The sequence below is a fragment of the Herpailurus yagouaroundi genome, unplaced genomic scaffold (assembly GCF_014898765.1).
Source record: "Herpailurus yagouaroundi ecotype Mexico unplaced genomic scaffold, PumYag 140, whole genome shotgun sequence".
In the NCBI taxonomy this organism is placed as follows: domain Eukaryota; kingdom Metazoa; phylum Chordata; class Mammalia; order Carnivora; family Felidae; genus Herpailurus; species Herpailurus yagouaroundi.
The window spans coordinates 41,436,971-41,459,427 of record NW_024412395.1 but is presented as its reverse complement, the minus strand read 5'-3'; the positions used below and the strand labels follow the sequence as shown (position 1 = coordinate 41,459,427).

The 22,457-nt window shown below is 36.4% G+C and overlaps 1 protein-coding gene and 1 pseudogene across 3 annotated transcripts in view; one reads left to right on the top strand and one right to left on the bottom strand.

The window, feature by feature from the left end:
• BAZ2B (bromodomain adjacent to zinc finger domain 2B) overlaps positions 1-22,457 on the top strand; it is a 438,023-nt gene that overhangs the window by 151,834 nt on the left and 263,732 nt on the right. The window lies entirely within an intron of this gene.
• LOC121031119 (40S ribosomal protein S3a-like) lies at positions 11,747-13,344 on the bottom strand (annotated as a pseudogene).

Here is a 22,457-nt window from a genome sequence, read left to right as displayed (position 1 = left end):
CTCAGTCAGTTAAGCATCTGACTCTTGATTTCTACTCAGATCATGATCTCATAGGTTTGTGGGTTCATGCCCTACATCAGGCTCTGTATTGTCAGTGCAAAGCCTGCTTGGTATTCTCTCTCTCTCTCTCTCTCTCTCTCTCTCTCTCTCTCTCTTTTTCTCTGCCCCTCCTTGGTCTGTCTCTCGAAGAAATAAACTTATAAGAAAAAAGAAAAGAAATGAGTTTGAGTCCCATGTCGGCCTCTGCACTGATGGCACAGACCCTGCTTGGGATTTTCCTCTTCCCTCTCTCTCTCTCTCTCTCTGCCCCTTCCTGGCTTGTTCTCTCTCTCTCTCTCTCAAAAAAAAAATAAATAAATAAAATAAAATAAAAACAAAAAACAAAACAAAATAAAAAACCTCAACAATAAGAAAACAACCTAATTTTATTTTATTTTTTTTTCAAATGTTTATTTTTTGAGAGAGAGAGTATGCGAGCAGGGCACAGAGAGAGGGAGACAGAGAATCCAAAGCAGGCTTTGTGCGATTAGCACAGAGCCTGATGCAGGGCTCAAACTCACAAATCATGATACTGTGACCTGAGCCAATGTCAGACACTTAACCAACTGAGCCACACAGGTGCCCCTAAACAACCTAATTTTAAAAGAGCCCAAAGATCTTGAAGCTCACCAAAGAAATCATGGTGGCAAATAAACATATTAAAATGCCTACATCATATGTCATCAGGGAAATGCAATCTGAATCAACAATGATACACTACTACACACCTGTTAAATTGTCCAAAATCTAAACACAGACAACATCAAATAATGGAGAGAATTTGAAGCAACAGAAACTCTCATTGATTGCTGGTGGGAATGCAAAATGGTACAGCCACTTTGGAATACAGTTTCACAGTTTCTTACAAAATTAACCATATTCTTACCATACATTTTAGCAATCACTCTCCTTGGCATTTACCCAAATTTGTTGAAAACTTATGTCCACAGAAAAGCCTGAAGTTTCGTTCATGATTGCCAAAACCTGAAAGCAATGCAGATGTCCTTTAGCAGGTGAATGGATAAATAAACTGTGGTACATCCAGAAATGGACTGTTATTCAGTATTACAAAGAAGTGAGTTATCAAGCAATGGGAAGATATATATGGAACCTTAATTGCTTATTACTGAGTGAAAGAAGCCAATCTGAAGAGGCTGCAGACTGTATGATTCCAAATATATGACATTTTGGAAGAGGCAAAACTGGAGATAGTAAAAAGATCAGTGTTTGCTAGAGGTTAGAAGAATGGGAGGAGTGAATTAGGTGCAGCACAAAAGGTTTTTAAGGCAGTGAAACTACTCTGTATGATGTTATATTGGTAGACACATGTCATTATATATTTGTCCAAACCCATACGATGTATATACCAAGAGCAATCCCTAATGTAAACTGGACTTTGCGTGTTCTTAGGTTGTAACGAATGTACCACTTTGACTGAGTATGTTGATAATAGGTATGCATGTTTGGGGCCAAAGAAATCTCTGTACCAACCCATGAGTTCTGCTGCGAACCTAAAACTGCTCTAAAAAATAAAATCTGTAAAAGCAACTAACCAATCAACGAACCCATACATATAACCAGAGTTTTTGCAGTGGCCTACAAGGCCCAACCTGATCTTCCTTACAGGGCCTCATGTCACTTCTTACTACATACACTCTGTATAGTATACTCTGGGCCTAACTACATTAGCCCCCTTGGTACTTCTTGTATAGGTAATAGGTAAAACATTTGCGTTTATTGAGCTTCTGGGTGGCTCAGTCAGTTAAGTGTCCGCCTCATAGTTTTGGCTCAGGTCACGATCTCACAGTTTTGTGAGTTCGAGCCCTGTGTCAGGCTCTGTGCTGACAGTGTAGAGCCTAGTTGGGGTTCTCTCTCTCTCCCTCTCTCTCTTCCCCTCCCCCACTTGCATTTTCTATTTCTCTCAAAATAAATAAATAAACTTAAAAAAAAAAGAAAAACATTTGCATTTGCTATTCCTTCATATAACCATATGGGTTGTTCTCAGCTCTTTCAAACAATTGCTTCAAAGTATTCTTCCACATGATTCTTTTCTTTAACACCCTAACCCACATTGCAAACTCTCCACCCTGCATTCCCTATCCCTTTTTTGCTGTATTTTTTCCTTTGGCACTTAAGGCTTTCAGATATTTTTATTGTAGTTTTCTTTCCTGAAGAAACCAGAATTATTTTTGTTTTTCTTTGTACCAAAAAATAGCATCTAGACAGCATTTGGCATATGGTGTGCCCTGAATATGTTTTGTGTGTGTGTGGGGGGGGGGGGGGGGGAATACATGAATCTCATTGTATGATTACTATTGATTTACTCGTCTTTATTCCACTTGACTAAAGCTTCCTGAGAGGCCAGTGCTGCAACTTCTGTGTCTATTTCTTCAGTGTTTAGCACACATTGTTGTATTACATATGTTCAGTTATTAAAAGAATATACTTCTCACTTTACACAGGTATAATCATAACAGAATTACACATTGGGTTTTTTTCTTTATGTTATAGGTACATTTTTGGTTGTTATGTGTTCTGCATAATTATATACATTATTTTGTTAACTTTCAAAACTCGTATGAAATCATGCAGGCAAGTCATAAAATAGATAACACTGAAAAATTTTCTTGGGTTGATACTCATTTATTATTACAAGCATTTAAGTTTTCTAACTTGTATTTTTAAAGGCAAGGTCTCAGTGAATATCCTAGTAAATCTTTAATTCAGTGACCTAGAGATACATCATGTTATAAAAAAAGGCATGAAGTTTAATATTTACAAAAGAGCCAATATATCTCCGTTATGAAAATATCCACTTTAAATAGTGTGAACTACTCTAGTGCATCTATATTTTTTTCTTGGCTACTTGTTTTATTTTAGAAAGGTATGTTTGTACTGGAAAAAAGTTAAATCTGTGAAATGTATTCCCCTTCACCCTGCCAATTGCCATTTCCAGAATCACTCTTAAAAACTTTGCTGTGTGGGTTGGTGCCTGGGTGGCTCAGTTGGTTGAGCACCGAACTCTTGATTTTGACTCTGGTCATGGTCCCACAGTTGTGGGATTGAGCCCTGCAGCATGGAGCCTGTGTGGGATTCTCTCTCTCTCTCTCTCTCTCTCTCTCTCTCTCTCTCTCCCTCCCTCCCTCCCTCCCTCTCTCTCTCTCTCTCTCTCCCCCTCTGCGCTTATGTGCTTTCTTTCTCTGTCCTCCACTCCTGTGCTCTCTCTTTCTCTCTCTAAAAAAATAAAAACAAAAAAGTTTGCTGTGTATTCTTTCAGAACTTTTTGTATGCATGTGACTACATATATACAAGAACTAAAAAATCTAGCATATATATGTATTATTCTGTAGTTTATCTTTTTTATCTTGTGTCACAGAAATCTACCATATCAGTATATAGAATGTCTTCTTTATAAAGATCACACTATGCTGTATAATTAATTATTCCTCTATTGACAGACATTTAGTTTGTCTCTAATTATGAGAAATGGTGGTTATACAAAGTTACATACTTTCTTTTCTGCAGTACAGTGCATTATGATTCTTCAGAGAGGTAAGTGGTGTGCAGAATTTCCTGAACTTACTTCACCAATAGAACCTTTAGTTTCATGGAGCATGCAATTCTTTCAAAGAGCCTGTCATATCACTGATGCTCCATTAAATATATTTGGAGCTCTCGTCAATCTTATTTTACTTATAATGAAATTGAGACTGAGTAAATGGAAAATTGGAACCATACCCTCAGTTTCTTGACTGTTGTTCCGTGTTGCTCCTGATGCTTTAAATTTAATCATCATTTAGTACTTTTTCCTGAATTCAAATAGGAAAGTTAAGCACTAGAATTTTTTGTAAGGGAAAAAATAGTTTTCATGTATTGATACTAGGAAAAGTTAACATTTGTATGTCCTTAGGTTTTTCTTTATATCAGCATGGGATATCTCAGTAGGTAATTAGTGACAAGTGAAGACAGGTTAGATTTCGATCAGTTTGATACAGGTTTTCTTAAATAACTTAAAGTCCTCTGACATAAATGGACTAGTTCCTTTCTCATGTTTGAATAATTCTTTCAATTACTTGAAAAGTAAGAGTCACTTGAAAAGCAGCGTTAAGTTTGATTGTGCCTAGTAAATTTCTTAGCTCTTTCTTTTGCCTTTCTCTTCCTCATTCAGGTTCCTAGTTTTATTTCTTGTAGTATATAAGAAGACTGTAGTCATAATGTTGGATATGTTTTATGATAGAAATACTGTTGAATCTTTTTGCCATAATTGGTCTGTCTTACTTTTCCTTTCCTTGAGTTGTCAGGTTCCTCTAATCTTAGGGTACATTCAGAGTATGTTTTCTTTTCCTTATGTAATAATGATTGTTTGGATCAGTTCTTTCGTGCGGTGAAAACAATCATTGGAGGAGGAATTTATATTCCTCTTTCAGTAATTGTTTATAAAATTATTTGAATAATGAAAATAGATTTTTTTCTGATTATAAAGGTAATGAATACTCATATAGAAAGTTTAAGTAATACATGAAGAATTTATGTAAGGTAGTTAAGTCACTTAAAATCCTATCTGGAGGTAAGCACTTTAACACTATAATATTGAACTTTCTTCTCTATAAGAATACATAACACATTTATAAATATAAGGTCATACTCTGTTGGCTTGTAATTTTCTCTTTTACTCAAGAAAGTATGTTGTGGAGCACTTTGCTTCTTATCAATATGGAGAATATAAATCACTTCTTAATGACTACAAAGTCACTTTATGGATATACCCAAATTGCATTAATGCTCATTAATAGATATTTATTTATTTATTTATTTATTAATATGAAATTTATTGTCAAATTGGTTTCCATACAATACCCAGTGCTCATCCCAACAGGTGCCCTCCTCAGTGCCCATCACCCATTTCCCCCTCCCTCCTACCCCCCATCAACCCTCAGTTTATTCTCACTTTTTAAGAGTCTCTTATGGTTTGCCTTCTTCCCTCTCTGTAACTTTTTTTTCCCCTCCTCCTCCCCCATGTTTCTCAGGATCCACATAAGAGTGAAAACATATGGTATCTGTCTTTCTCTGTATGACTTATTTCACTTAGCATAACACTCTCCAGTTCTATCCACATTGCTACAAAAGGCCATATGTCATTCTTTCTCATTGCCAAGTAGTATTCCATTGTATATATAAACCACATCTTCCTTATCCATTCATCAGTTGATAGACATTTAGGCTCTTTCCATAATTTGGCTATTGTTGAAAGTGCTGCTATAAATATTGGGGTACATGTGCCCCTGTGCATCAGTACTCCTGTATCCCTTGGATAAATTCCTAGCAGTGCTATTGCTGGGTCATAGGGTAGATCTATTTTTATTTTTTTGAGGAACCTCCATACTGTTTTCCAGAGTGGCTGCACCAGTTTGCATTCCCACCAACAGTGCGAGAGGGTTCCCATTTCTCCACATCCTCTCCAGCATCTATAGTCTCCTGATTTGTTTATTTTAGCCACTCTGACTGGAATGAGGTGATATCTCAGTGTGGTTTTGATTTGTATTTCCCTGATGAGGATGACGTTGAGCATCCTTTCACGTGCCTGTTGGCCATCTGGATGTCTTCTTTAGAGAAGTGTCTTCATTAATAGATATTTTGAATGGCTTCAAAATTTTCCAAATTATGAGGAGTTCCCTCTTAAACATTTTGTAGATTTGGCTTTATGCTCTTGTGGTTATTTTTATAGTGTAATTCCTAAAAGAGAAATGGCTGGATCAGAATTTTGGTTACTGTTACCAAACTACTTTCCAAACAATGGTAACAATTTATACTCTCTCTAAAATTGTATGAGAGCATACTTGCTGCTACACCTTCAAAAAAAAAAAAAACAAAACAAAACAAAATACTCTTTGTGGGGGTGTCTGGGTGGCTTAGTCAGTTAAAGTGTCTGACTTTGGCTCAGGTCATGATCTCATGGGTTTGTGGGTTCAAGTTCCGCATTGGGCTCTGTGCTGACAGCCCAGAGCCTGGAGCCTGCTTCATATTCTGTGTCTCTCTCTCTTTCTGCCCCTCCCCAACTCATGCTCTGTCTCTCTCTCTCAAAAATAAATAAACATTAAAAAAAATTAAAAACCAAACAAAAAGCTTTTTTTGTGTCGATGGGATGTGAGCCCTTTGATGATCTGGTTGGTCCATAATGATGACTCAAGATTGTTCAAATTTGTATGTCTTTGATTATTAGTCAGATTTAATATATTTGCATGTAATGGACACTTTTTTTTTTTATAAGTGAACTCTACACCCAATGTGGGGCTTGAACTCACGACTCAGAGATCAAGTGTCCCCTGCTCTACTGACTGAGCCAGCCAGGTGCCCCTTAAAAAGGCCGCCTTTATTTTTTCTGTATATTATCTGTTAGCATCTTTTACTTATATTTGTATTATACTATTAGGACTTGGCATATATTTATTTCATCCTCACAAGAATTCTTTGAGGTAGGTTCTATATCTGTTCTGTTTCACACTTGAGGAAACTGAGATGTGGTTAAATAACTTGCCCAAGATGACAGAGCTAGTGTATGGTAAATGCAGGATTCAAATCCATATTTTCTGTACTCTCAGTAAGGTCAGCCAGATTTACTTGAGATTCTGAATATATTTCATGATTATAATTTAATTTATGAATTGGTAATAATTTGAAGCTATTTGTTTTTCAGGAATTTAGTAAGCTTCTAGATCTTAAAGGAAAAATATTTTGCTAATGTTTGTAAGTTTTGGTCCTAGCATTTTAGGCTGCCATTTGTAGATTTAGCTTAGTGTCCTCCTAACTTTATATGGTCTAAAAACAATTCCTATGAATGAAGGAAGATGTAGAGATTATTTTCCTAGATCTGGATGTATTTTTGAAGCTTTTGTATCTAAAATACATATTACATATCCATATTATAATATTTTTTTTCTTTTGAAATTTTGATACCTTAAGTACATACTGGTTCACTATAAGGGTTTCATAATCATCTTTTTATACTTTTTGTAGATTTGGATCTACTGTCCCAATTTCTATTCTGTTAACGTGGTTTTGAGTCTTAGAATTTTAGAAGTGAAGGATCTTGAGTCTGCATTCCTTATTATACAGATTAGGAACCTTAGACATAGATTTGTAAATTAATTAGTGGCAAATGCTGTGGTTCAACTCTAAACAGCAATTTTATTTATCTCATTTGGGGCTTTTGGGTCCTTGCTTCTTTTTGGCTGAAGACTTATTAAGCATTACCAAGTTAATTAATACTTCATTCTATTTGTATTCTTTTTTAAAGTTTTTATTTATTTTGAGAGTGACAGAAACACCACAAGTTGGGGAGGAGCAGAGAGAGAGAGAGAGAGAGAGAGAGAGAGAGAGAGAATGAATTCCAAGCAGGCTCTGCACTGACAAGGAGCTTGATCCTACCATTTGTGAAATCATGACCTGAGCTGAAACCAAGAGTTGGACACAACCAACTGAGCCACCCAGGTGCCCCATATGTACCTTTATATTATTTTTTTTTAATTTTAGAACATGAGTGGGGGAGAGGGGCAGAGGAAGAGAGAGAGAGAGAGAGAGAGAGAGAGAGAGAGAGAGAATCTTAGGCAGGCTCCACACTCAGCATAGAGCTGGACACGGGCTCGATCCCACAATCCTGGGATTATGACTTGAGCCAGAATCAAGAGTTGGACATTCAACCAACTGAGCCACCCAGGGGCCCCTATTTACCTTTATATTCTTAACACATAACTTCGTGCCTAGAATATGAAAAGCACTTGGTAAAATGCCTATTGAATTGAGTTTTTTATTTTTGAGAGAAAGGTGAGGGGAAAAGGGAAGAGGGGCAGAGGGAGAGCGATTCTTAAACAGGTTCCATGCTCAGCGTGGAGTCTGATGCCAGGCTCAATCCCATGACTCCCGGATCATGACCTGGGCCAAAGTCAAGAGTCAGATGCTCAACCGACCCAGCCATGCAGGTGCCCCTGAATTAAATTTACTTATTTTTTTTTGTTTCCATTTTTATTTTATTCTCTCCTCTTGAATAATTTAAATTTGTTTTCTACCGCATTTTCTTTAGGTTTTATTGTGATCACTCCTTTTATTTCATAGCTGATAGGTACTCGTATACTGAACAAGAACATAGGTGTTCTTCCTGAGTCCAGTGTCCTTCTGGAATTCTATGCTGAATTAATAAATGCAGGTGAAAACTTAAATAGTATTGCATCAAATTATAAACATGTAGATTTTTAGAATCTGAACTAAGATGCTATTTAGTTCAAAGGTCTCATGTAACAGTATAGGATAGAAATGACAAAATGGCAGAAATGTGTAAATTTGTTAAGATTAATTTGGCAATAATTATATAGCTTTGTAGCTGAACGAAATTTCTCAGAAATTGGTTTAGCCAGGCTTCAAGAAGGAAGGCAGTTTATAATTTCTGGAAATATAACCGTTCAGAACTTTCTCATGAAGATCAATGCTGGTGGTTCAGGAGCTTTATACAATGATAGTCTATGTAAAACATCATGAAGTCAGTATCAGAGGGGTTTTGGTAGTTTGCTTTGTCTCAAGTTTTAAGAATAGATAGGTAACTAACCCATATTCCAGTGATCATTCACTCATTGTTAGTTTTTTAACTTCATTGCCAAATCACGCATGCATACTATTAATTGAATTCTTAGGAATACACAAAAGACTGAAATGCTGACAGCCAATCATGGAAGTTGATTACCTGTGTGCAGATAGTCTTGAAGTAGAAACTAATAACCAATAGAAAACGTAGTCATTCTTTGCTTAGTTCTTTTGAATTCACTTTCTGAACTTGTTCTTTTTGTTTTAGAAGTGGTTCTGACTTATCAGTGATTTAGAATCACTGATTTAGTGACTCTAAATCACTTTGTCACTAAATTCAGAGTTGTAGGTAGTTAGCTGGTTCCTAGGCTCTATGAAAAATACTATGCTTATGAGTCTTGAGAAACAGGGGCACCTGGGTGGCTCCTTGGTTAAGTGTCTGACTCTTGATCTCAGCTCAGGTCATGATCTTGTAGTTCATGAGTTTGAGCTTTTGTCAGTGCAAAGCCTGCTTGGGATTCTTTCCCTCTCTCTCTACCCCTCCCCTGCGTGCACACATGTGTACTCTCTCTCTCTCTTAAATAAACTTTGGGAAAAAAAAGACTCGTAAGAAACAGACATGAATGACTCTATGATTGATAGCAAAGACCATATAACATGATGGACGTTATAGAAATATAAACAATACACTATTTATATAGACACATAAATAATAACCATAAATATCCATAAATAGATACGCTAAGTATTGCAGGATGCCAGAGAAAGGAGTGGTTAATTTTGACTGGAGTAAATGGATGCATAGATGGATGTGTAGACTTAGACTTTGTGGTCCGTGAGAATAGTCCTGAGGAATCTTGAAATCCTGTTGAGTTGTAATAGTAGTTCTTAGAGTTTGGAAGGGTTTAGGGATAGAGATGCAGGAAAACTTGAAATTAATTGTTTCTAACCCACTCTATTACAGTATGTCTTTTACTCCCATCACTCCAGTGAAACTGTTCTTCTTGAGGAAGATCACTAACAATTGTTCATTGCTAAATTCTTTGTGGGAATTTTTCAATTCTCATGGATGATTTCTCTGTAGAAATTGACATATTGATATGTCATTACTTCTGTATTTTTGTTTATAAGTGAAAATGGCTTTTTTCCTTCTATATTTAAGAGTATCTTATGTTCTTTGTTTAAGAAAAAAAAGTTCAGGTAATACAGAAATCTCACCATCCAGAGATAATTACTAAATGTGTGGTGTAAATTATTACATTTATTCCTGTACCAGTATATACAAATATCCTACTGAGCATTTTATTTTGGGAACCTGTTTTTCATTCAACTATATGTCATGAATATTTCTGTATCATAACATATCAAACTATATCATTTTAATGGCAGCAGAATATTCTGTTTTGTGGATATACTCTAATTTGTTTAACCAACCTCTTATTTCAGGAGATGGAAGCTTCTAGTTTTTTACTATTACAGAAATTGTTGAGAAATATGTTTGTGTGTGTGTGTGTGTGAGAGAGAGAGAGAGTGTGACCATTTTCTTAGAAAATAGTTATTGGATCAAAGAGTATGTACATTAAATTTTGTCAATTTTGGTAGATTATTCCTGTACAAAACTTGCACTAATTTGTATGAGAGTTCCCTTTTCCTGATACTTTTAATCCTTACCAATCTAATAAGGAAAAAGTTGTATCTTACTTAAATTTGTATTTATTAGGTAAAGTATTAGAGGTAAATAATAGGGCTGTTTTTTTGGTATGTATTTTCTCTGGAATTGTCCACACATATATTTTGTCTACTTTTCTTTTGGGTGCGTGTCCTTTTTTTATTTATTCATAGGAATGAAACTTTTACCACATATGTTGAAAATATATTTTTAACAATTTGTTCTTTACTTTTTAACCTTGTGTGAATAATTTTGTATACATTTAAGTATATACATTTTCTATGTGAAAAAATTTTATTTTGTAAGTGCTACGATCTCTTTCTTTTCCTGTATGGTTTATAGCTTTGGTATTAGAATACAGGCCAACCTTCTAGAACAAAGAGACCAAGGCTGCAGTGGCTTAAATGAGATAAAACTTTATTTCTCTTCCATGTAACAGTTTAATAGGGAGTGGTCCAAGAATGGCTTTGACACTCCTACTATGTGAATTCCATCTGTGAATCCAAGGGGATGGTATTAGTTGTCACTTTCTTCCAGCATCAGAAAGGGAGAAAGAAGTGGAAGGTAGACCTGTTTAAAAAATATAACTGGGAAGTTGCACATGTGACTTTGTTCATATGTGCTTGTTTATAACTTTGTCACAACATTGCAAGAGAGCATTGGGGAATGAAACTGCTAGCTGAGGGGGAGGTTCCCAGCTAAATCTGGGTTTTTGTATGATTCTATCCTCCAGCTAGAAATAAGAGAATGGACATTGAGGGATAATGAGCAGTGTTTGACACAGATGCCACCTCTAGAAGGAGGCCATTCTCTGTGTTAAGGTGATAAAAATATTCCTGCTGATATTTTAAAATGTCTTTTTTGGTCTGATTTGGAAATCTAGAATTGTGAGTTATAGATCATTTAATTTTTCTCCCAGATTTTTAGCCCATTATCCCAATATTATTTATTGAATGCTTGTTCCTTTTTTCACTAATTTGAAATATCACTTTAAAAATACATATTAAGGGCATAGCACTGGGGTGGCTCAGTTGGTTGAATGTCTGACTCTTGATTTTGAGCCAGTTTATGATCTCATGGTTCGTGAGTTGAAGCCCCATATTGGGCTGTGTGCTGACAGTACAGAAAGTGCTTGGGATTCTGTGTCTCCCTCTCTCTCTGCTCCTTGCCCACTTGCTCGCTTTCTCATAAAGAAATAAATAAACATAAAATATATATAATATATATACATATATTTGGGGTGCCTGGGTTGCTCAGTTGGTTGAGTGTCCGATTCTTGATTTTGGCTGGGATCATGATCCCAGGGTCATGGGATTGAGCCCCACATTGGGCTCCATGCTGAAGGTGGAGCCTGCCTGGGATTCTGTCTCTCCCTCTGCCCCTCCCCTGATTGCCTGCGTGTGCACACACACACGCACTCTCTCTAAAATTAAATAGATAAAAAATAAAATATATATTAAACTCATTAGGACTCATTTTGTATTCTTTGAATTATGTCTTTCATATTCTTCTGTTTTTAAACATCGCAAATAAGATTTCTTATTTCTCACCATTAAATGTCTAAATTTTGAATTCTTGGAGTGATGGCTCATGTTTATCAACATTGTCAACTGTAGCACCAGTCTTATAAACAGTAGCTTTTCCAGAGGTACTACCTTCACAATGAAGTGCCATGAGCTTTCCCAATTCAAACTTAGGCTTCTTTAGCATTTTTACTTCTCTAACAAGGACATCATGGAGCAGATAAATAGACTGACAAGCCTTTTCTTTCCTTTTTTTTAATGTTTATTTATTTTGAGAGAGAGAATGAGCCTGATTGTGAGTGGGGAGGGTCAGAGAGAGAGAGAATCCCAAGCAGGTTCTATGCTGTCAGTGCAGAGCTGGACGCGGGGCTCGATCCCACAAACTGCATGATTATGACCTGAGTCAAAACCTAGAATCAGATGCTCAACTGACTGAGCCACCATGGTGCTCCTGGCAAGCCTTTTCTATGTCTTTTCCAATTGTTAGGGTCAGGCGTAAGGCAGGGTAAAGATAGGAGTCAGAGGCTAAAAAGTTTTAGCAGTCAAAGGCTCTATTTGGGAACTAAGGTCTTGGGCGAGGTTTTGTGACTCAGGGAGAGAGAGAAGAGTCAGGGAAGTCGCCCCCAGGTGTGGTGGGGTGGGGTTTTTAAGCTGCAGCGGTTCAGGGTTTAGGTCCGGGTGGGCCTTTTTCCGCGTCAGGTCGTGCTGTTGCTCGGTGATTGGTTGACCTCCAATTCGTTCTGGCAGCTACTAGGGGCTTTTCATTGGGTTGAGCTGGCAAGATGGCCGTCCCCTCTACTGTGGTTCCAAGGACATCCTAACACCAATGCTGTCTGGAATCGAGTTATTGACCATTTCTTTCAATTCACCTGTCTGCACCTCTTAGGTCATGATTTCCATCATCTTTTTCCAAATTTGTTGGTGCTGAGCATAAAAAGTCTTGTGAATCTGATTGTTGCATTTTTTAGTAAAACCAACACAAAACAGATAAAATAACTTTTGGGAGTATTGACATCAAAACATGACCTTCAGTCATGTAATGCCATTTTTTGACCATGGAACACATTTTTTTTATAGGTAAGATCCATGCCATGGAAATTAGGCAGTTTTTGCCCTGAACATCCTCAGTTCTAAATGTACCTTCCACATTCTGCAGGTAAGCAAGGCTTAATTCATAAACATGACACTCAAGGTCATCAGATGCAATTTTGGTTCCTTGAGCTTTTGTAATTAGTGTGTTTTCAATATTACTTTATTGAACATAGCTGGTGCTTTCACAACATACCAATCTTTCTTAGAAGATGGATCAACCACTTTTTTCTTGGCTCCTTTTTTGCTGCCTTTTGTAAGGTGCTTGTTCTTGCCAATTGCCATGGCACTGCTCACGGAGGCAGAAGGGTTTCTTTCATATTCTTATTTCTTCCTCAATACCTTAATTTTAATTGTTAGCTGTATAAGTTTTGGTATTTATTTTTTTTTAAGATTATTAACTTATTTTGAGAGAGAGCTAGAGAGTGCATGAGGGACAGAGAGAGAGAATTCCAAGCAGGGTCTGCACTGTCAGCACAGAGCCCAACAGGGGGCTTGAACCCACCAAATGTGAGATCGTGACCCGAGCCGAAACCAAGAGTTGGATGCTTAACCAACTGAGCCACCCAGGCACCCTAAGTTTCGATATTTCTTAGGACAGACCTCTCATCTTTGCTCACTTATTTCAGAATTCTTATGTTAGTTGCTTTTCTCAGGTATGTTTTGACCATTTTTGTCAAGTGACAGAAAATAATCCTGTGAGTTTTGACTAGAGTTGAACTAAATCCACAAATTTTGATTCATTCTATTTTTATTTCATTTTATAACTTACTTTACAGAGAGAAATTTTCCTGGGTGTAGAAAGCAGTCTTTCATTCTTGTTTCCTGGTATGTGTCTTCTTCATTAATCTTTTACCTACTGTGTTTATTTCATACCTTTTAATGACAAAATTTTTGCCTGGGGTTTTCTTCTAGATGAGTCGTCTTCATATAAGGGCAGATTTATAAAGAATTACTATTTGCTTAGCAATATATAGGTAGATTCTTCTTGACTTCCTTCTCTGTTTATCTGTATACTGTTTTGTATCCTGAAGGCTTTGATACTATAGATTTATTCAGTCATTTAGTTCATCATTCAAAAACCTGAGAAGTTAGGGAGGGAACTGGTCTTTGTTTTTGTTGATTGTTATTTTGTTTTCTTTGTGACCATTGCATTCATATGTAGACTCCTACCTTTGGTAAAACTGCCTGCCCAGGTCCCAATTCTGTTTTTACTCCCATTTTATTTTCTTTTTAAAAAATATTTTATTTTAATTTTTTTAAAAAAATGTTTGTTTTTTCATATATATTATTTTTATTTTAAGGAACTTTGTTGTTTTTTTAAATAAATTTATTTATTTATTTTGAGAAAGAGAGAAAGCATGAGTGGGGGGGGCAAAGAGAGATGGGGAGAGAGAGAATCCCAAGTAGGTTCCACACTGTCAGTGCAAAGCCTGATGCAGGACTCGAACCCACGAACTGTGAGATCAAGACCTGAGCCGAAGTCAGATGCTTAACCAACTGAGCCACAGGTGCCTTTTTTTTTTTTTTTTTTTTTTAATTCTCAAGTTAGTTAACGTACAGTGTAGTCTTGGCTTCCAAAGTGGAACCTAGTGAGTCATCACTTACATATACACCTAGTGCTCATCCCCAGAAGTGCCCTCCTTAATGCCCATCACCCATTAAACCCCCCCCCATCAACTCTCAGTTTGTTCTCTGTATTTAAGAGTCTCTTCTCTTTTGCTTCCCTCTCTGTATTTATCTTATTTTTCCTTCCCTTCCCCATGTTCATCTGTTCAGTTTCTCAGATTCCACACGTAAGTGAAATCATGTGATCTCTGTCTTTCTCTGACTGACTTATTTCGCTAATTATTCCTCCAATTCCATTGTGCAAATGGCAAGAGTTAATTCTTTTTCCATCACTGGGTAGTATTCCATTGCATATATATGTATACACACACACACACACACACACACACACACACAAACACACACACACACCACATCTTCTCAATTGATTCATCAGTTGATGGACATTTGGGCTCTCTCCATAATTTGGCTATTGTTGATAGCACTCCTATAACCACTGGGATGCATGTGCCCCTTGGAATCAGCATTTTTGTATCCTTAGGATAAATTCCTAGTAGTGCAATTGCTGGGTCATAGGGTAGCTCTACTTTTAATTTTTTGAGGAACCTCCATACTGTTTTCCAGGGTGCCTATGCCAGTTTGCATTCCCACCAACAGTGCCATAGGGTTTCCTTTTCTCCACATCCTCACCAGCATCTGTTGATCTGCAAGTTGTTAATTTTAGCTATTCTGAGCAGTGTGAAGTGGTATCTCATTGTGATTTTAATTTGTATTTCCCTGATGGTGAGCAATATTGAGCATCTTTTCATGTATCTATTTGGCATCTGGGTGTCTATTATGGAAAAGTGTCTATTCATGTCTTCTGCCCATTTCTTCACTGAATTATTTGTTTTTTGGGTGCTGAGTTTGGTTAAGTTCCTTATAGATTGTGGATACTAACTCTTTATCTGACATGTCATTTGTAAATATGTTCTCCCATTCTGTCAGTTGCCTTTTAGTTTTGCTGATTGTTTCCTTCACTGTGCAGAAGCTTTTTATCTGGATGAGGTGTCAGTAGTTCATTTTTGCTTTTACTTCCCTTGTCTTTGGAGACATGTCAAGTAAGAAGTTGCTGTGGCCAAGGTCAAAGAGGTTGCTGCCTGTATTCTCCTGTAGGATTTTGATGGTTTCCTGTCTCACATTTAGGTCTTTCATCCATTTTTGAATTTATTTCTGTGTATGGTATAAGAGAGTGGTCCAGTTTCATTTTTCTACATGTTGCTGTCCAGTTCTCCCAGAACCATTTGCTAAAGAGACTCTCATTTTTCCATTGGATATTCTTTCCTGCTTTGTTGAAGATTAGTTAGCCATGTATTTGTGGGTCCATTTCTGGGTTCTCTATTCTGTTTCATTGATCTATGCATCTTTTTTTTGTGCCAGTACCATACTGTCTTGATGATTACAGCTTTTAATACAGGTTAAATTCTGGGATTGTGATGCCTCCAGCTTTGGTTTTCTTTTTCAACATTTCTCTGGCTATACAGGTCTTTTGTGGTTCCATACAAATTTTAGGATTGTTCTAGCTCTGTGAAGAATGCTGGTGTTATTTTGATAGGGATTGCATTGAATATGCAGATTGCTTTGGGTAGTATTGACATTTTAACAATATTTGTTCTTCCAATCCATGAACGTGGAATGTTTTTCCATTTCTTTGTGTCTTCTTTATTTTTTTAAATAAGCTTTCTATTGTTTTCAGCTTACAGATTTTTTTAGCTCTTCCTTTTTAAAATTTTTTTAACGTTTATTTATTTTTGAGAGAGAGAGACAGAGCATGAGCAGGGGAGGGGCATAGAGAGAGGGAGATACAGAATCCGAAGCAGGCTCCAGGCTCTGAGCTGTCAGCACAGAGCCCAACAGGGGTTGAACCCATGAACCATGAGATTGTGACTTGAGCGGAAGTCAGACGCTGTTTTATCTCCCCCCATTCACATAAATGCACCTCAATCCCACCAAGCTGTCTCCCTCCAACTACGGAGATCCTACTGCCACTCCGCAGATTGATTTCCTGGGTGTTGCAAGTGATCTGACCTCAATACAGCTGTGTTTCAGGTATGAGGAAAATCCTGATCCCCCTACTTCTCCACCATCTTAACTCCCTGTTTGTTTAGAGCATGAGTGGGGGAGGGGGAGAGAGAGAGAGAGAGAGAGAGAGAGAGAGAGAATCCCAAGCAGTCTCCACACCTTCAGCCCAGAGCTTGATGCAGGATTCAATCCCATGAACCATGAGATCAGTACCCAAAGTCAAGAGTCAACACTTAATTGACTGAGCCACCCAGGTTTTCCTAAAGATTTTATTTTTAAGTAATCTCTACATCCATCATGGGACTTGAACTCACAACCCTAAGATCAAGACTCTCATACTTCTCAGACTGAGCTAGCCTGGAGCCACTTTACTCCAACTTTAGATTGCCTACATGATGAATATTTGAATATTTGCCTCACTGCCTAAGGCAACTTTGAATATTTGCCTCACTGCCTAAGAACATTTTATCTGATAAGACTGTGTATCCTTATATACTCCTAACTCCTTACCATCCCCCCACACCAATTGCAGCCTGCATTCCTATTATTGTATAGCTGTGAAAAAGCCCTAAGAAGATTGGTGTTTATTTTAACCTGTAGTGTTTCTCCTTATATATTACCAGTTTGAAATAGTCTCCCTCCAACCACATACCAAAATCAGAGCAAGCCTTGACCACTCTTTGGAATCTGAGTCAGAGGTGAATTTTGAGGAGTGTCTATGTTCATTCTCTTCTAGCTATGCTTTTGCAACAATGCTTTTGATCAAAGTTTTTGCAAGGGTAAGAATATCCCCGTGTAGTGAACCAGTCTTTTCCATGGCTCCCTTCAGTCTTCAGTCCTTGTTTCTAACACATTTGATCCTTTATTTTATTGGTTCTGGATTACAATTACAATGATTCAGGCTAAAAAAAACTTCTCAGTGAAGAGCTTATCTTGAAAGAATCAGAACTGATGTATATTATAACATTATATATTATTTGCTCTCCTGTTGGTTCTTTTTGATACCTGTCCCAAACAAAAAGCTTATATATATTTTTTAATTTTTTTATCTTTTTAAAATTTTAATTCCAGTATAGTTAACATACAGTGTTATATTAGTTTCAGATGTATAAAATAAAGTGATTCATGATTGCGTATATCACCTAGTACTCATCACAAGTGCACTCCTTAATCCTCATCCCCTATTTCACCCATTCCCCCTACTTGCCTCCTCTCTGGTAACCATCAGTTCAAAACAAAAAGCTTTTAAAATCACTGTCTGAAGTCTAAACATACACTGACATAGGCCTGAGTAGACAGCATGCTCCTAGAAAAAATCTGGTACAACCACTGGCAATGGGTGTGGGCAAGACAAAGAAAGAATCATCAAACCACTGAACAATAAGATCTACTGGGGATATTCAGCAATTTTGGTTGCTGGTTTATAAATGTAAAATATACACACTATCTTCTATAGATTAATTGCTCGGGCAAGAAAGCTGGTTTTTGCCCCATTTTATTAAAAATAAATCTGCCATGTGTGTTAAAAAAAAAAAATTAAAAAAAAAAATAAATAAATAAAATCACTGTCTGATTCAGTGGTTCTGGTATAGTAGAAATTTTGGAAGTAGGACATATTTGCTCATTGCACAGCAGACAAAATAAAGTGCTGAGGTATCTATGGTTCTATGAAGTGTCTAGCAGATATTATAGAGATAATCTTGATGATTTAGATCAATTCACACAGTGCTGCTTTTGGTTCTGCATAGCCACTTTTGTATTTCTTTTCACTTGCTCCTGTGACATGACCAAGAGAAGTTCTTCTCATTCTTTAGGCTAGGGACATGTTAGTGTTTACATCCTCTAGTCTGCTACTTTGCTGTCTATGTAATTTTGGTAAATCATTTAATCTGTCTATAAACTTCAATTTTCCTTTCTGTGATGATACTTTCTCTGTGATTTATGGTTATGTTACAAGTATATATCTTATAGTGTAAGATAGCTTAATGCATTGATACGTTAAGAAATAAGAAAAAATATATAAATTATCTTTATAAATTATAAAATTTCATAAAGATAGGCCAGATTTGAGCTAGTATACTCTAAAGCAATCATAGGACACAGTGTTGGATTTCTGTCAGAAGATTCTTTCCTACCTGCATCATTTCTGTAATAAGCGAAGGACATCAAGCCCTTCCATAAATATAAATTCTAATTTAACTTCTTGTAATATATATTGTATTGTTTATAGAATTATTAATAGTTATATAAGGCAAAAATCAATGATGGTAAATAATGTGAGAAAGCAACATTGTTTCAGCAGTCTAAATATGATATCTGCACAAGTATAGTAATATTGTAGAAGTGAGTTTTTGTCTGAATGTATAACTTCTGATATACTAAATCTCAGATTTTTTAGAGACTTAATATAGAAATGGATGGAAAAAAAGGATTCCAATTTGTATGTTCATAATCTGTGTTATCCATATATAATGCTTTCTTCTTATTGGTGTAAACTGAGACTCATATAATAAGATAAAAATGACAATTGAAAGGAAAATTAAGATTAAAAAATATGAAAGATAAAACAAAAAGTCTACTGAAAAATTAAAACAATGAAGCAGGGGCACCTGGGTGGCTCAGTTGGTTGAGCATCCAACTCCTGATTTCAGCTCAGGTCATGATCTCACCATCATAAGATAGAGCCCCGAGTCTGGCTCTGTGCTGGGCATGCAGCCTGCTTAGAATTCTCTGTCTCCATCTCTGTCTCCCTCTCCCTTGCTTATGTGTGCACATGAGTGCTCTCTCTCTCTTGCAAACAAAACAAAACAAAACAAACAAACAAAAAACAATCCCAAAACAACAACAACAAAAACAGCAGCAAGGAAGTAAATCAGAAGTAAGAGAAAATAGTTTTAAAAGGATAGAATAAAAATAAAGCATTGGTAGAATCTTGTAAGTATCAGACACAGAAGTTGACATTTTATTCCTTCTGGTATTATTGGATTATGTTTGTCAATCACTGCACTGGCTGAGTCAACAGAAAACTCATTCTTTTTGACCCATTAAATGTTAGTCAGTGAGGACTGAATTCAGTGATGCACAAAAACCTGTTTTCAGCATTAATAATAATAAACATTGCTAGAGGTAATTTCCACAATTTCTGAATCTTAATTGAAATTACTGACCATATACAGAATGTCCTGATATAATTGACCCCATTATATTTATCCAGTTTCATGAAAGACACAGATCTGTCATTGTTTACAATTTGGGTGTGATAAACTGACAGTGCTTTGAAATTACATGTATTTTTGTATTTTTACATAATTACTTGCTAATAATTGCTTGTATTCTTTAGTGTTATCAATTAGAATTCCATATGTAGCTTCTATGTCTTAGGCACAATTTTTAACTGTTTATTTACATAAATTTCAAGCTGCAGTCAAGCTGCAAGAATAAGAATAGTGTAGAACATCCAGTATAGCTTTTATCCCTTTTTCAAAATTCACCGTTTGCTTTTTCATTCTGAACCATTTGAGAGTAAACTTTGTTTATTTTAACACAATTTAAAAATGGGGAGAGAAAAGAACATATGATAGACCTAGGTTTTATATTTCTTATGAACACAGTTGCCTAGAAAAAGTCCTATACATATAATATGTCCTTTAAAAAGATTTGGTAATTGTTTTATAATTATCAGCATCATTATTTTAATTAGTAAATAATGTAGTACAGGAATAATTTTTTTTTTTTAGAGAAAGTGCACACATGTGGGTGTAAGTAGGGAAGGAGCAGAGGGAGAAAGAGAGAGAGAGAGAGAGAGAGAGAGAGAGAGAGAGAGAGAGAGAGAATCTTAAGCAGGCTGAATGCTCAGCACATGGAGCCTGTCGCAGAGCTCAGTCTCACAACCCTGGGATCATGACCAGGGCAGAAATCAAGAGTTGGACGCTTAACTAACTGAGCCACCTGTGTGCCCCAGGAATAAATTTTATTCTGTGTGTGACTTGCTTTTCCTATGATGGTGTACTATTACTCTTGTTTATTTCCCACCTACCACCTTGCACCTTGCAGTTTGGAGTTTTAGTCCTCAACATTCTTAAATTGTTTTGATATTTTCTCTTGTGTCACGATAAAAATCAAAAGAAAAGTGATTTAATAAATTGCTGTACTTTAAAATAGAATTTATCCTAGGGTACCGGGCTGGCTCAGCCAGTAGAGCATGTGACTTTTGATCTTGGTGTTGTAAGTTCAAAACCCACATTGAGTGTAGAGTTACTTAAAAATAAAATCTTAAGACAAAGCAAACAAAAAACTCATCCTGCTCTTAATGTTCCAGTCTTATCAAAATGCATATGAAATATAATAAACTCAAGGCGACTGGGTGGCTCAGTAGGTTGGGCTTCCGACTTCAGCTCAGGTCACCATCTCCTACTGCGTGAATTCAAGCCCCCCTTTGGGAGCTCTGCTGTCAGCACAGAGCCCGCTTCAGGTCCTCTGTCCCGCTCTATCTCTGCCCCTTCCCCCCTCTCAAAAATAAAAAATAAGCATTTAAGCAAAAAAAAAAAAAAAAAAAAAAAAAAAAAGATAGTAAACTCAAAATAGTTGATAACTTACCTTTGAGCGTGGCCTATATTATATGGATACATAGGATTTTTTTGAATTATGCTTGCTCCTTTGTTGTGGTATTATCCCTTAGTAGAATCAGCCACATTGTCTCTAAATATAAGAAATCTAAACTAGATAATTATTATGATCACATTTATAAAAAGTAGTTTGTCTTCTGTTCCTACCACTGTACTGAAATAGTTCCTTTGTGCATCATGAGTTATATTCTCCTTTTTTTTAAATCCAGTAACCTTGTCTTAGTCCTCATCATCTCATTACCTGTAGTATTAGCAGTGAATCTTGGCCTCTTGAATCATAATTAGTCCATGAAGTGTGAAATTCTCATATATAAAAATATTTTTATTACATTTTAAAGAGCTGTTTGTTGGTCTTCTATCTTCAAGAGAATTTTAGATCCAAATGATTGGCTTACTGCCGGATATATTAGGGGAGAAGTATTAAGAGTAGAGCTCCTGAGGATAGTAAAGTCTCTAAATAATTTCCAGAATCTTAAGCTGAATGAGCTAGTTGGTCTGACCCACAATAGTTGCTTTGGCTGTGCAGTCTGTTGCAGAGCTTTTGAGACTGTGTCTGTGCTAGGGGCTAGATTCATTTCAATCATTTAACAAATAATTATTTATTGAACATCTCTATGGATTAGGTATTGGGAAAACAGTGATGCATAAAACATTTCCTGCTCTCAAAAAGTAGGAAGGGTTACTCAAAATACTTAAAAAACCAAGTGAAGGGGCGCCTGGGTGGCGCAGTCGGTTAAGCGTCCGACTTCAGCCAGGTCACGATCTCGCAGTCCGTGAGTTCGAGCCCCGCGTCAGGCTCTGGGCTGATGGCTCAGAGCCTGGAGCCTGTTTCCGATTCTCTGTCTCACTCTTTCTCTGCCCCTCCCCCGTTCATGCTCTGTCTCTCTCTCTCTCCCAAAAATAAATAAACGTTGAAAAAAAAAACAAAAAACAAAAAAAAACAAGTGATAACTATAACGCTTAGACTCCAAAAGTCAGAGAGATGAGGTACAGGTTCTAGTTGCTATTTAAGTGTAAGGCTATTACAAAAAGTGGAATTTTGTTTTTTAATAACTTCTAACCATTTTCAATAAAGCATAAAGTTACACAATAATTTTGGGGTCTAGAGTTTGAAGGACCTAAGCAGGTTTTTACAGATCTCCTTTAAACTGTGTTAGTTAATAAAGTCAAAGCATTTTCTATTCAGATATGTATACATTCAGAATCCTCTGCATTTTAATTACTATATCTTTGACAAGAGAAATGTCTTCTAGAATAGAGGTAACTGTAAAAGTTGCTAATAGAAACAAAATATTCTTTTGTGTAAATTTA